We start from the raw sequence: 14,423 nt of genomic DNA, 5'->3' as shown, positions 1-14,423 counted from the left end.
CCTGCCCCAGCATCCCTCCCCCCCACAAACCCTGCCCCAGAGCCCCTCCCCCCACACAGACTCTGCCCCAGAGCCCTACGCCCTTTGACTCCCCGCAATGGTCCTCCCCCCGAACTAGTTCCCCGGCCGCTCCTCTCACACACCAGTTCAACTCCCTGCGGCCGCCTCTTCCTCCTCTCCCCCCTCCCTTCCGGCCCGCTCGCACCCACGTGCGCCGGGCCCGGCACGAGGGAATAACGTCACCTTGAGCCGCCTGCCTCTCTCCCTGGCCCCAGCAAGACACGCGCGCGCTGTACGCCTCACCCAAACCCCGTCCTCATCCGCCGCGCACCCTACCCGGCTGCTGCCCTCAGTCCCGCCCCGCCCAGCCGGCCACTGGCTGCTTCTGCGCGGAGTGTCGGGCCAGCTCGGCTGTCACGATTGGGTACCAGCTCGGGAACGCGGGCAGAGGGATTGGTCCGGAACGAGGGCGGGGCGGCCTGGCACGTAGGGGTCACCCCTCCCCGATAGCGGGGTACCCGGAACGTACTAGGGGTGACCCCTATGGGCGGGGGCTTGGCCCGCATAAACCTGCCCCCCGGCTCAGCGGGTGTCCGGGAGAAGCAGGCCCTTGGGGGCGGTGCTACGAACAGTCCCAGGCCACTGCCCCCCCCCCCCTACAGCCCGGGTGTGTGGGTCAGTCACGGGACCCCACAGACAGGCCCAGGTGGGCAGTGCCGTGAAGAGCAGTGGGCCCAAAGCCGCCCTGTACAGACCGGGGTGCAGTGCTAGGCTGTGACAGTGACCGGCCACACCTACGCCGAGGGGCGCGGGCAGGGTTACCAGGCGGGCGGTTGTTGACTGGAACGCCTGGTTGGAAAGGGACCCTGGCGGCTCCGGTCAGCACTGCCAACCAGGCCCTTAAAAATCCGGTCGGCAGCGCTGCGGGGCTAAGGCACCGCGCTGCAGATCCAGCTCCTCCACCGGGTAGCCACGGGGCTCCGCGTGCTGCCCCTGCCCCAAGCACCAGCTCCACACTCCCATTGGCCGGGAAACTCGGCCAATGGAAGCTGGGGTGGGGGGTGGGCAGTGCCTGCAGGCAAGAGCAGCGCACGGAGTCTCCTGGTCCCACCACCTAGGAGCCGGACCTGCTGCTGGCCGCTTCCAGGGCGCAGCGTGGAGCCAGAACAGGCAGGAAACCTGCTTTCACCCTGCAGCACCGCTGACCGGGAGCCACCCGATGTAAGCCCGTGCCCCAACCCCCTATCCCAGCCCTGAGCCCCCCTAACCCGTAGCCCCCTCCTGCATCTCAAACCCCTCATCCCTGGCCCCACCCCAGAGCCCACACCCCCAGCCGGAGCCCTCATCTCCTCTCGCATCCCAACCCACTGTCTCAGCCTGGAGCCCCCTCCTGCATTCTGAACTCCTCATCCCTGGCTCCACCCCAGAGCCCGCACCCTCAGCCAGAGCCCTCACCTCCTCCCATACCCCAGCCCCGAGCCAGTCCAGTGAAAATGAACGAGTGAGGTTGGGGAGAGTGAGTGACAGAGGGAGGGGGGAATGGAGTGAGCAGGGGGTGGGGCCTCAAAGCAGGGGCGGGGCACGGGTGGGGCCTCGGAGGAGGAGCAGGGCAAGGGTGTTCGGTTTTGTGCAGTAGAAAGTTGGCAACGCTAGCTGTAAGTGGTGGTTTGTCACTGTCGCAGCGCCACATGCCTGTGGTCCATGACTGTTCATAGCACTGCACCTGTTTTGTACATGGTGGCCTTGGGCCCATTGCTCTTCATGGCAATGCGCCTAGGGTTGCCAACTTTCTAATCGCACAAAGCCGAACACCCTAGCACTGCCCCTTCCCCAAGGCCGCACCCCTTCCCAAAGCCCCGCCCCTGCTCACTAAATTCCCCTCCCTCAGTGGCTCACTCTCCCCCACCCTCACTTTTACTGGGCTGGGGCATGGGATTAGGGTGCAGGACGGGATGAGGGCTCTAACTGGGGGTGCAGGCTCCTGGGTGGAGCCAGAAATGAGGGGCTCATGGCACGGCAGGGGGCTCTGGGCTGGGGCAGGGAGTTAGGGTATGGGAGGGGGTGAGGGCTCTGGTTGGGGGTGCAGGCTCTGGGGATGAGGGGCTTGGGGTGCAGGAGGGGGCTCCTGGCTGGGACTGAGGGGTTTGGAGGACAGGAGGGGGATCAGGGCTGGGGCGGGGGGGGTGGGACGCAGGGGAAGGGCTCTGGCTGAGGATGTGGGCTCTAGGGTGGAGCTGGGGATGAGGGATTTGGGTGCAGGAAGGGATCGAGGTGTTTGGAGGGTGGGAGGGGGATTGGGGATGGGGTAGGGAGTTGGAGCCCGGGATGGGGTCAGGGGTGCAGGCTCCGGGCAGTGCTAACTCAAGCAGCTCCCGGAAGCAGCAGCATGTCCTCCCTCCGGCTCCTACACAGAGGCGCGGCCAGGCATGCTGCCCTGTCCGCAGGCGCCGCCCCTGCAGCTCCCTTTGGCTGCGGTTCTCAGCCAATGGGAGCTGCGGAGACGGCGCTTAGGGCAGGGGCAGCGTGCAGAGCCCCCTGGCTGCCCCTACACGTAGGAGCCAGATGGGGGACATGTCGGCTGCTTCCCGGGGGCCACGTGGCGCGGAGGCTAACAGGGAACCTGCCAGCCCTGCTGCGCGGCGCCACCAACTGGACAGTCAACAGCCCAGTCAACAGTTCTGACTGGAGCCGCCAGGATCCCTTTTCGACTGGGTGCTCCAGTTGAAAACTGGACACCTGGTTACCCTACTTGCAGCCCAGGCGTACATTGCTATGAACAGTTATGGGCCAAGTCCATCACATGCAGCCCTGGGCTGCACTACTATGAACAGTGACTGACCCTGACATCCTGTGCTGAGCCAGTTACGGTCACAAGTCCATCATGGACAGCCCAGGCCTGCGGTGCTATGAATACAGACAGGCAACAGACTGCTAGGTGCATACCATGCTATGAATAATGACAAGGCACAGTCCACAATAGAGAGCCCAAGCGTGTGGTACTATGAACAATCAGGGCCGTCCCTTGCCATTTTGGTGCTTTGGGGAAGGGGTGGAGTGGGGGCGGGGCTGGGGCAGAGCAGGGGTGGGAAGAGAAGGGGCTGGGGCAGAGCAGGGGTGGGGGCCATGGGGAAGAGGCGGAGCAGGGACTGGCGCAGCACGCAGCTGCGTACTTTGCGTATGGGTAGGGACGGCCCTGTGAACAATGACACATCACCACATACAGCTGTGGCATGCAGTGTTGCAAAGTAGGGCTACCAATTTTGGTTGAACATATTCCTGGAGGTTTCATCACATGACATCTTTAATTAAAGATTAATTTTTAATTCCTGGAGACTCCAGGACAATTCTGGAGAGTTGGCAACCCCACTGCGAACAGTTACAGATCATCTCGTACAGCCCAGCTGTGCAACAATATTAACAACAATGATGGGCCCAAGACCATCCCATACAACCTACGCATAGGGTGCTCAGAACCATGATGGGTCACCCTGTACAGCTCAGGCATGCTATGCTGTGAACAGTGACAGGCCATGCTGTACAGAACAGGCATGCAGTGCTATGAACAGGGACGGGCCACCTGGTACCAGCCAGGCAAGTGGTACTATGAACAGTGAAGGGCCATGAGCCACTGTGTAGGGGCCCGGTGTGTAGGGCTATGAACAGTAATGGGCCTGGGCCTGGGCCTGGGCCTGGACCTGGGCCAGGGCCAGCCACCCTATAACATCCCCTTTTTCCACTGTAGCTGCCCCCATACAGATTGGTCTCCTTGCCAAACCCATATACACCCTCAGCCTTTTTCATGCCCATATGTAACTACATCTGCAGCCATGGAGGCCCCTATGGCTGTTGCTGTGCAGTACTACAGAGAGAAGGCGGTGGGGGAGTGAGGTAATATATTTTACTGAACCAACTTCTGTTAGTAAGAGAGACAAGCTTTCGAGCTTACACTGAGCTCTTCTTCAGGTCCTAAGCTCTGTAAAGCTTGAGAACTCGTCTCTCTCTCCAATAGAAGTTGGTCCAATAAGATATTACCTCACCCACCTTGTATCTCTAATATCCTGGGACCAACACCGCTACAACTACACTGCAGTCCCTCAGACCCACACAACTACAGCAGGGACACAAGTTATTCTTCCAGCTCCAAAAGCCCAGGCTCCTGCCACTTGAGCTAAAGGAAGATTCTGCAACATTGCAGTGAAAAGTTTAAAAACACAAACTCTAAATGCTCTAATACCAGAAGACAAATCAAAATAATCCAAAATACATATTTTAAAAAACACATGATTTCTAAGCCAATCCCATTATTTTTGGGAGGGTGGCGGTATGGGAGGGCTGCTGATTTTTCAGTGTTTGTAGTTGATAATACAGCAACATTTACAAAGTAGGGCACAGAATCTCTGTGCATCAAATTAAGAATTTTTAAAATACTGGTGCATTTGAATTTGCACTCTTCATTTGAATCTGATCTAGATTTTAAGTGGGGACTAAGTTTTCCTTTATAGATGTATGGGATCGAGGCAACAGACAGCATCAACAAAAATCATAATATGCCAGTAGTGAGCATAGAAACTTAAAATCAGTGGGATTATAGACTTTAGGATCCAGAGATGTAGAAGATCTTATAGGATCAGGATCTACAACATGTGTGACACATAGAACAGTGCAGGCTTGAGAAATCACAGGGATATTACTTAGGAAATCCAAGTAGGAAGGTAGGAGCAGAAGGAAAAGGAGAGTACATGGTGGATAGAGAGGAGATAGTCAGTCTAAGCTTAAGGATAGCCTAAGACAAATATTAACCCCTCCACCCCCCCACAAATAATCCAACAGCTGTAGGTCAGTATTTCCTACAACTTTTTGTTATTACATTTATCCAAATGGGGGGGTGGGGTTAAATATAAACATTCCAGTAATAAAAAAGTAGAAAAGATAAACCAATTTAAAACTCAGAAAAGCCAGAAGAACAAAAACAGCCTTACATATTCAAATTATATTAGTATAATTAAGTAATTCTCCTTATTTATTTTACAAATACCTAAGCTTATAGAAATTGAAAGAATTTTTAAAATCAAATTTATCTTTTAGCATTAAAGTTTTTAATTTACATTTTTTTCCCAAAACAGATGAGTGGAAATGACTAACCTTTGATTTTATAACTTATTTCTAGTCAGTTTCATGTTCTTTTGCAATAACTGAATGGTGTTAAATATGGGTTACAAATATTGCAAGTGAAAATTTATTTTTAAAATAAAAGTGTTTGCAGCAGGATTTTTTAAAACAGTATAGAAACATTTCCATTAGTTTAGTTGCCACTGCCTTTTTTTAAAACACATGCACACACCCAAAACTTTTGAGTCACATTTGAGCCGACTGTGTAAGTTTTAGTGTTTTTCTGACATGTAAAACAAGGACTTTAGCTAAAGCCAATAATGTGGTCAAGTCACATGGGCAATAACTGTAGAACCAGCATAGTAAACACATGACTTGTTCTTGGTCTTGATAAGATTTTTTTTTTTTTTTTTTTTTAACAACCCTGGTCACATAGGGTAAGCAGAAGTTGATATCAGAAGGCCAGAGTACTGACATTTCAATTATCTGTCACTGTAAAGCAAAGCTTAATTTTTGTTTACCCTGAGTAGCTGGAGCTGGAGATACTTAATGTTAATAAATATAAACTTTTATTCATGCTGCAGTATGACCATTAATCTACCCATTTCACATTACAGTGCAGTTACTTTGTTATTTAGTTATTCTGGCAGCATTATAATTTGTTTTGATGACTACTAGAGTGCATTCTTATTTAGGAACATCCTGTAATATTGTGAGAAACAGTCAACTTTCTTTGTAATTCACAACAATCTTGATATACTGTGAACCAAGATTTCAATAGAGATAAATTTATTTCTAATTGGTTTCTTATTAGTGTAGTGTATTTGGTATAGCTTTCTACATTCATGACAAGTTACAGACAAATAGCTTACTTGAGTACAGAAGCCTGCTATCCATGCAGACATCACGTAGTAGTGACACAGAAGACAGACTAATTCAGGGTGTGGGGTTTTTTGTTTTTGTGTGTGAGTGTGTATTTTTTGTTCTGTAACAGTTGTTTCATGGGTCAGATTTTTTCCTGAGTTGTGCATTTAAAATCTAATAGTATATAATGTATAAACACAGTACAGCCATAATAAAGACCTAAATCACATGCTTAGTTCTGCAGTGATAATAACAGCCTTTCAAAATTGCTATGAAAATGTACAAGCTCAAACACAAAATGTACTCTGCTGCCTTTGACTATGATTGATCATGAAATGCTAATGATGTTTTACTAATTTTAGGTGATTGGGCAAGAGGAATTTTTCCAGACTAATATAAAAATGCTGTGGAAACAGGCATACACTGTTTAAGGTCCTGCAAATCCAATCTAGGTCGGTGGACTCCCATTGAAGTCAATAGGACGCTGCACAGGTGCAAGAGTCTGCCCGCCTGACTCTGATTGCAGGATCAGGGCCTAAGTAATTAATTTTGCAGCAACTAGAAGACTGAGTGAAATCCTGGCTGCATTGAAATCAGTGGCAAAACTGGCAAAATACTCTAAAGTCTATGTATAGATTACTGGATGACATAATTTTGAAGACTTTAAAACATGGCACGAAAACTTTGGGTTCGTCTTGCCACACTCCAGGAGCATCGTACCCCAACTGTCAGAGCCTGGCTCCCCTCTGCGACCAATCTGGCTGGCCACTAGATTGATCCAGACTCTGGATTGGTAACTATAAACATCAACTGGCAGGACTGGGTGAGAGTGTGTGTGTGTGTGTGTAACTGGAAAGCATATGCTAACTGCTGTATTCTCAATAAATGCGGCGTTTTTGCCTTCTCCCCTATAAAAGATCCCGTGTGCTTTGTATAGAATAACACGTCATAGTGATAGGGCTACTGCATCTCTGCCCCCATTTTGGTCTCTCTGAGTGCACCCCCTCAGAGGTTAGGTCTCATGCATTTACCTCCTCTGGGGTGGAATTCCACAGTTCTGCCATTCTTAGACTGGGATCTGGCGGGCTACAGTACCTTATATCCGAGGTAGAAGCCAAACTTGAAAAGCTTAACGGAACTAAATCGGGCGGACCGGATGATCTTCATCCGAGAATATTAAAGGAACTGGCGCGAGAAATTGCAAGCCCGTTAGCGATAATTTTTAAGGAATCTGTAAACTCGGGGGTGGTACCGTTGGACTGGAGAATAGCTAATGTGGTTCCTATTTTCAAGAAGGGGAAAAAAAGTGACCCGGGTAACTACAGGCCTGTTAGTTTAACATCTGTAATATGCAAGGTCTTGGAAAAATTTTTGAAGGAGAAAGTAGTTAAGGACCTTGAGGTCAATGGCAATTGGGACAAATTACAACATGGTTTTACGAAAGGCAGATTGTGCCAAACCAACCTGATCTCCTTCTTTGAGAAAGTAACAGATTTTTTAGATAAAGGAAATGCAGTGGATCTAATATACCTCGATTTCAGTAAAGCGTTTGATACGGTACCGCATGAGGAATTATTGGTTAAATTGGAAAAGATGGGGATCGATATGAAAATCCAGGGGTGGATAAAGAACTGGTTAAAGGGGAGACTGCAGCGGGTCGTACTGAAAGGTGAACTGTCAGGCTGGAGGGAGGTTACCAGTGGAGTTCCTCAAGGTTCGGTTTTGGGGCCGATTTTATTTAATCTATTTATTACTGACCTCGGAACCGAATGTAGAAGTGGACTGATAAAGTTTGCGGATGACACAAAGTTGGGAGGTATTGCCAATTCGGAGAAGGATCGGGATATCCTGCAGGGAGACTTGGATGACCTTGTAAACTGGAGTATTAGTAATAGGATGAAATTTAATAGTGAGAAGTGTAAGGTGATGCATTTAGGGATGACTAACAAGAATTTTAGTTATAAGCTGGGGACGCATCGGTTGGAAGTAACGGAGGAGGAGAAGGACCTCGGAGTCCTGGTTGATCGCAGGATGAGTATGAGTCGGCAATGTGACGTGGCCGTGAAAAAAACTAATGCGGTCTTGGGATGCATTAGGCGAGGTATTTCTAGTAGGGATAAGGAGGTGCTGCTTCCGTTATACAAGGCACTGGTGAGACCTCATTTGGAGTACTGTGTGCAGTTCTGGTCTCCCATGTTTAAAAAGGATGAACTCAAACTGGAACGGGTGCAGAGAAGGGCCACTAGGATGATCCGAGGAATGGAAAACCTGTCGTATGAAAGGAGACTCGAGGAGCTCGGTTTGTTTACCCTAACCAAAAGAAGGCTGAGGGGGGATATGATTGCTCTCTTTAAATATATCAGAGGGATAAATACCAGGGAGGGAGAGGAATTATTTCAGCTCAGTACTAATGTGGACACGAGAACAAATGGATATAAACTGGCCGTCGGGAAGTTTAGGCTTGAAATTAGACGACGGTTTCTAACCGTAAGAGGGGTGAAGTTCTGGAACAGCCTTCCGAGGGAAACAGTGGGGGCGAAAGACCTCTCTGGCTTTAAGATTAAGCTTGATAAGTTTATGGAGGGGATGGTTTGATGGGATAACGTGATTTTAGTCAACAGGTCAATAACATGCCATCGCAGGTAATTAGTATCAATGGTCAATGCGGGTCTGGCTGGAGAATCTTGCCCGCATGCTCGAGGTTCTGCTGATCGCCATATTTGGGGTTGGGAAGGAATTTTCCTCCAGGGTAGATTGGCAGAGGCCCTGGAGGTTTTTTGCCTTCCTCCGCAGCATGGGGCAGGGGTTGCTTGCTGGAGGATTCTCTGCGACTTGAAGTCTTTAAATCATGATGTGGGGACTTCAACAGCTGAGTCAAGGGAGAGAATTATTCCAGGAGTGGGTGGGTCAGCTTTTGTGGCCTGCATCATGCGGGAGGTCAGACTAGATGATCATAATGGTCCCTTCTGACCTTAAAGTCTATGAGTCTATGAGTCTATATATCAACCATGCCTATCCAGCAGGTCCAACTGGGTTTGGCATCTACAGTTCTTCCCTTCAACAATATATAACCAGTGTTACATACAGTTGCCAGTCAGCTTTCTTAAAACTAAAGTATTGTTTATTCCCACAGTAGGAACAAAGCCTAAGAGAAAAAGGATTTTCAAAACAAATAGTCTAAACACATCTTTCTTATTGAAGGCTTCCCATTTGATGATAAAACAGGCAGGGTGTCTGTGTGTCAGTTTGGTTTCCCAGCACAGCTATCCCAGCAACTACCATCCTCTCTCCCACGAGTCCCTTTTTAAACTGCACTAGTCCTTCTGATCATCTTTTGTTGCTGGGTCTTTTCCTATCCAATGTTTCTTAACAACCCATTCGTGTTGACTAAGGAGGGGCTTGTCTTGAGCTGTTGTTTTTCTTCCTGCTTGTTTGTCCAGACAAACCCCCCCATTACAAAACCAACATGTTCATATAATAAATATTCCCAATAACTAGGTCATACATTATTCATAAATTATTACAAAGCATCTGGATCAGCATTCACATCATACTCCCCGTCAGTACCCAGCCCAGGCCAGGGAAGCTAATGATCCAACCAGTGGTCCAAATTCAGTGATGAATCTTGGTCACATGCCACTTGAGGCACACTATGAAGAAGACATAGAGTTGACATCTTATCTGCTGAGAAATTATTCTGCCTCTCTTATAGAATTATCAGTTATTAAGTGGACTCAGTTTTGAATTGCACTTTTGTTGGAGAGGTTATCATTTTATTTATTGACCTGGGGCCTGATCCCCTTGAAATCAACAGCCACTGAGAATATTAGCATCTGTCATGATTGGGCTTCACGATTTCAAATTAATATGAGAAAAGCATTGTGTATTTGGACCAGTTAGTTACAGTCTCAGAATTGCTATATTACCATTATTATAAACAATGCATCCACTAAAAGTGTAGTATCAAATGCTGATTGTGAAATAAGCATTTTCATTGACTAGCAAGGAGTGGGAGCCGTGTCCAGACATGCCCATCAATGGAAAGAATTGAAGCAAAGAGCCAAACCTAACTATAATAATTTTATATTTTTCCTTCAACTCTGTATTAATGAGGTTAGTCAGCTTGAAGTCTAGACACGATACTGATACAGTAATGAGGACAACTCAGCAGCAGCTGTTGCTATAACATAACTGGGATGGCACCCGCCAGTCTGCATACTAAATTGGTACTGTTTGTGCTCTTACCACTATACCAAAGATATTGGCAGCAGTTGCATTTTCAACTCTTAAAACATTGAACATACTGAATTTTGGCATATCACAGCCTCAGCCCTAAATAAATATTTTTAGTTCTTAAAATAAAGTCAGTGACAATTTCAGTTACACAAACTAAAAAAAAAAACCAGTTGTAGTTTTTAGTCATAACTAAGTCAGTTTAGTTTAAATCAACAACAAAAATACTTAGTAATCACTGGACCATAATTAATCAGTTGGTGGTGGTTTATTTTCTAAAACATGAGGTTACTATATATAGATAGATAGATGTAAGCAGAATTTGAATGAGCTTTCCCCTGACATTTAGTGGTGAGCTGTGGAAATAGACTTCAGGAGCTGATCCCGTTTGCATGGGCACACCCACCTTGCCTAGGTGCTCAGCATGATGGGATCTATTGCCCAAATGATCTCTTGTGGCTGGTGTTGGATCTCTAGTCTCCTTGTTAGTGAGGTAAGAGTAATAAAGGGTTGTTATCCTTGTTGTGTGAACCGAGGGCAGCAGAACTGTACCTGGCATACCCCAATGGAGGGACCCACCCTCAACTGAATGGTACTCGTTAAGCAGGGGACATGGGTTCCAAAGCCCAATTTGGGGGGGTAGATAGGTAGGTACTTGTATCTGGTTGTGTAGGCCCTGTTTAAGGGTCTTAAACACCATTTGCCTGTTCCTCTCTTCACCGTATAATAAAAGAGCTAATTTAGATTCAATTGAGAGCCTTGTTACATACTGCAGAGCTGAAATCACTGATACCTAGGTCTAAGTATTAGACCTACTTTGGGACAGTGTCTCTATTGCAAGAGACTGCCCAATATGCACCAGCAGTGAGGCTCCCGCACCAATAGCTGAAATCACTGAGAACTGTGTTAAGTTGGGGACCCTGAAGACATCTTGGTGGGTGGCTTGTGGAGAGGTACAGCAAGCAGCCAGTAGGGTGGTTGGCAGAGAGGTGTGGCAAGGACTTCCTGAGGGGAAAAGGACACTGCCCAACTTACTTGGGGGTGGGTCTTTTGCTCACGGTTTATGTTTATGAACCCTAGTTGCAGTGTTTTCCCAAATTAATGCTAAGTTACTTCCCTCCTTTTATTAAAAGTTTTTGCTACTCTCAGACTCTGTGCTTGTGAGAGGGGAAGTATTGCCTCTTAGAGGCAGCCAGGGGGTGGTGTGTAATTGTCCCAGGTCACTGGGTGGGGCTCGAGACGGTTTGCGTTGTATTGTTGAAAAGGAACCCCTAGATACTGAACCCAGCCCTTGTTGCTGCTGGCTCCACCTGGCAAAAAGGACACACACACACACTTTAGATATATATATATATTAGGGCTGTTGGTTAATCAGTTAACTTACATGATTAAAAAAATTACAATTAATCACAGTTTTAATCACACTGTTAAACAGAATACCAATTTATTTTGTATTTATTTATTTTTAATTAAAATTTATTAAATATTTGGGATGTTTTTCTACATTTTCAAATATTTGATTTCAATTTACAACACAGAATATAAAGTATATAGTGCTCACTTTATATTATTTTTATTACAAATATGTGCCCTGTAAAAATGACAAAATAGTATTTTTCAATTCACCTCATACAAGTACTGTAGTGCAATCTCTTTGTGAAAGTGCAACTTACAAATGTAGATTTTGTTTGTTTGTTACAAAACTGTACTCAGAAACAAAACAATGTAAAACTTTAAAGCCTACAAGTCTACTCAGTCCTACTTCTTGTTCAGCCAATCACTAAGACAAACAAGTTTGTTTACATTTACAGGAGATAATGCTGCCCACTTCTTATTTACAATGTCACCTGAAAGTGAGAACAGGCATTTGCATGAGCCTGTTGTAGCCGGTGTCGCAAGATATTTATGTGCCAGGTATGCTAAACATTCATATGTCCCTTTATGCTTCACCCCCCATTCCAGAGGACGTGCTTCCATGCTGATAATGGTTCTCCTCGATAACGATCCAAAGCAATGCAGACTGATGCATGTTCATTTTCATCATCTGAGTCAGATGCCACCAACAAAAGGTTGATTTTCTTTTTTGGTAGTTCGGGTTGTGTAGTTTCCACATCAGACTGTTACTCTTTTAAGACTTTTGAAAACATGCTTCACACTTTGTCCCTCTCAGATTTTGGACAACACTTCGGATTCTTAAACCTTGGGTCAAGTGCTGTAGCTACTTTGAGAAATCTCACATTGGTACCTTCTTTGCGTTTTGTCATATCTGCAGTGAAAGTGTTCTTAAAATGAACAATATATGCTGGGTTGTCATCCGAGATTGCCATAACACGAAATATATGGCAGAATGCAGGTAAAACAGAGCAGGAGACGTACATTTCTCTCCCAAGGAGTTCAGCCACAAATTTAATTAATGCATAATTTTTTTAATGAGCATCATCAGCATGGAAGCATATCCTCTGGAATGGTGGCCGAAGCATGGAGGGGCATACAAATGTTTTGCATATCTGGCACGTAAATACCTAGGAATACCTGCTACAACAGTACCATGGCAAACACCTATTTTCATTTTCAGGTGACATTGTAAATAAGAAGTGGGCAGCATTATCTCCCATAAATGTAAACAAACTTGTTTTTCATAGCGATTGGCTGAACCAGAAGTAAGACTGGGTGGACTTGTAGGCTCTCAAGTTTTACATTGTTTTATTTTTGAGTGCAGTTATTTTTTGTACATAATTCTACATTTGTAAGTTCAACCTTCATCATAAAGAGATTGCACTACAGTACTTGTATTAGGCAAATTGAAAAATATTTCTTTTTTCCAGTGCAAATATTTGTAATAAAAAATAAATATAAAGTGAGCACTGTACACTTTGTATTCTGTGTTCTAATTGAAATCAATATATTTGAAAATGTAGAAAACATCCAAAAATATTTAAATAAATGGTATTCTATTATTAACAGAGCAATTAATCACACAATTATTTAATAGCTTGACAGGCCATATATATACACACACACACACACGATCAGCAGACTTAAATATTTAATTTAATTTATTTATTTATTTAACTCCTGGGGGAATTCTGCACCAAAAAAATAAAAATTCTGTGCACAATATTTTAAAATTCTGCAAATTTCTGCACATTTTATTTGTCAAAACAACACAATATAAACACTCTAGTTTCAATTATTTTGGTAATTTATTTCAAAATACCTGTCAACAATACAGACAACAGCAAAGAAGATTCCCCCAGGAGTAGAGAGTTAAAGAAACCCCTATGGCAACCCAGTTCCAGTTGAAGGATGCTGGAGGGGGCTGTGTGGGGCCCCCAGAGCCTAGCCACGGGGCACGCCCTGCCCAGACACCAGCACCCCCAGAGCCTTTACTCCCCCCAGCTTCTTTACTGTCCTGCTGGAGGACGTGGTGTGGTGCAGCCCTGGCCTTACTTGCCCTTTGCCATAGCTGGGCCTCTCGGGCCCTTTCCTTTCCCTGGGAGAATGAGGATCAAGCAGAGCATGCAGCCTTCAGCCCAGCCAGGCTCTGTAAAGTCCAGCAGCCCCCTAGTGGTGGCCAGCAGCTCTGCAGCCCCAATTCTGCAGGGGAAACAGGGAATTCTGTGAAATTTTGCATTGTGCAGTGGCGCAGAATTCCCTGAGGAGTAATATAAATGAAACGTACCCATCAATTACATAGGAGGCCCCAATAGCAGACTTTCAAGCTCCAGGTTATTAATTCAAATCCATCCCCAGTTAGTAGTGACCAAAGTCACCGTGCTCTGAAAGTTGCTCAGTGATCTGCAGTAAGCAGGTGATTTCAGTCTATTGTTCAGTGCTGTGAAGAAGTAATCTTTTACAATTGGCACCTTTTTTGGCAGTTGTAGCACAGAGGAAAAGGGCTGAATGAACATCAGGAATGAATTATCTACACCAGAGATAATCAAACTATGGCCTTTGGATTATCAAAAGTAATGGCTAACAATTTGAGCCTGCACCACTGAAGTCAGTGGAAGTTTTACTATTGAATTCAGTAGGAGTAGGATCAAGCCCTAAATGCATACATAGGGGTTAAACTAACTGTGCTGATCACGTAAATATACAGTTAAAAGTAGATAAACAAATGACCATTGAACTACAGCAATTGCTTATATGGAAAAGTATTTTAGCTTCATCAGTGTGATACAAGGTTGTGGTTTTGGTTTTGCAAGAGCTCTCAC

General features: G+C 46.0%; 1 protein-coding gene across 3 annotated transcripts in view; it reads right to left on the bottom strand.

Moving 5' to 3' along the window:
- WDR89 (WD repeat domain 89) overlaps nucleotides 1-14,423 on the bottom strand; it is a 94,152-nt gene that overhangs the window by 32,430 nt on the left and 47,299 nt on the right. The window contains exon 1 of one of the 3 annotated variants that reach the window (XM_026654166.1): nucleotides 244-308. The exons of 1 other annotated variant lie outside the window; for it this stretch is intronic. The gene's annotated coding sequence lies outside the window, so the exon portion shown is untranslated. Of the gene's footprint in view, nucleotides 1-243; nucleotides 309-14,423 lie in introns of those variants that run through there. One more of the 3 variants, XM_026654167.1, reaches the window with a different exon arrangement.

The sequence above is a fragment of the Terrapene carolina genome, unplaced genomic scaffold, assembly GCF_002925995.2.
Source record: "Terrapene carolina triunguis isolate 2854851 unplaced genomic scaffold, T_m_triunguis-2.0 Scaffold189, whole genome shotgun sequence".
Taxonomy (NCBI): Eukaryota; Metazoa; Chordata; order Testudines; family Emydidae; genus Terrapene; species Terrapene triunguis.
This window is presented reverse-complemented; position numbering and strand designations above follow the sequence as displayed.